The sequence below is a fragment of the Parasteatoda tepidariorum genome, chromosome 3 (genome assembly GCF_043381705.1).
Source record: "Parasteatoda tepidariorum isolate YZ-2023 chromosome 3, CAS_Ptep_4.0, whole genome shotgun sequence".
NCBI lineage: Eukaryota > Metazoa > Arthropoda > Arachnida > Araneae > Theridiidae > Parasteatoda > Parasteatoda tepidariorum.
Genome location: NC_092206.1, coordinates 58747474 through 58749151, shown reverse-complemented (window position 1 = coordinate 58749151; position 1678 = coordinate 58747474).

The following is a 1678-nucleotide window of genomic DNA, read 5'->3' as shown; positions in this document are numbered from 1 at the left end:
ATATATAAAATCTGTTTTAGGCTCTAGTGTAGAATGGGGAGGCCCTTGGTTTGTCAAATATAATATATGGATATAAAATCATATTAGTTTTAAGCTAAAGTAATTATTTTTAAAACTCCTGAAAATCAGATATTGTTCATCAAATTCGAAGTATTGAGTAAATGATAACTTCTTTATGAAAGCTTCGTTGAGTAAATTAAAAAACCAAATCTCTTTGGGTTTTTTTTTAATATACTCAATGAAGTTATTTTAAATTCTGTAGAATGTTCTTCATGCTTAAGAAATGGGGATAGAAGATTCCATTATTAAGCTTGAAATTTAAAGTATTGATTGGAAATGAATAAATTAAAAAACAAATCTAAATTTCGTATTTTCACTGTGAAAAATGGATACTCAATTTTATAATATCTTCTTCCCTCTGGATAAAAAACGTTTCCTTTTATGTTTTACTTTTTAAGATGTGATTGATCATAACATCGAAATTGAAAAATTACTGAATACACTTGTTTGGGAATATGAATTTCGTCAAAAGCATTTTCGATTACCATAATTGAGAAAGAAATTTTTGTAATAACCTGACTAAATTAAATTGAATTATAACCTGAAATGAAAGAAATTAGAGGCATTTCGTTAGATTTTGGAATCAAACCGATAAAAACAATTTGATTAAAGACCCAATAACACCTGCATAATCCTGCTATACAGTGCAACAAGTTTTCAAATCCGATTTAATAAAAATTTTGGAGAACCAAACGTGATGACATGGGGTAAGAAATGGAAACTACCATGGTCTTCTATGGGCATGAATCCAGAATATCTCTCCCATATAATCCTCTGTCTGCATAAACTGAATGTTACTGTAACATTTTACAGTAATATTAATCTAATCAATAAGAAACAACCAAACTCCCAGATTGCTTTGAAATTAGAAAGTAAAGAAATATGTCAAACATTATTTTTTCCAATGCCCACCTGGGGAATGACCTTTCGTCAATGCAGACATCTGAAGGGCAGATTTGTTGGTATAGTTTATAGAGCTTTTTATAGGATAATGTTCTCTTTTAAGATGATCTGATGAAAGTTTCCAATTATTACACAAGCAATCCTCTAAGTAATTATCTTACAAGTATTTTTCAGAATTATTTTGAGTAAGTTTTGAATTTTTATGGGATAATAATCTCTTTTCAGATGATTATTATATTTTCAGATTACAATGATACATTTTACCCTTTCCCCTCCCGCATTCTATCAAAATATATAGTAATTTTACCGAAGCATTATGAATTCCTTCAAGTTTATTAATTAACTAGAAGGCATTTTATGTTCCATTTGATCTTGTTTGCCAAGAATTAATCCTAAATGACGAAATCATGAAATGGATATCTATATTAGTGTGTAATTCCTAAAGCATTCTGAGAGATTTATCGGTATTTGCAAAGAGAAACTGATACATGACGACATAAATCCTCTTAAGCATTTCGTAGAATTTATTACACTTTCTCTGTATTCTGTTGTTTCAAGTTAAGTACGAATGATATTGAATTCGTGCTTATATATTGTGAAAGTTAGATTGTCAAATAATTCGCGTTCTAGAAATCTCTAATCGGTAAGAGTGATTAGAGATGAATTACTAAATATTAGTTCCCTATTAGTAGATATTATTTATACTAAATATTAG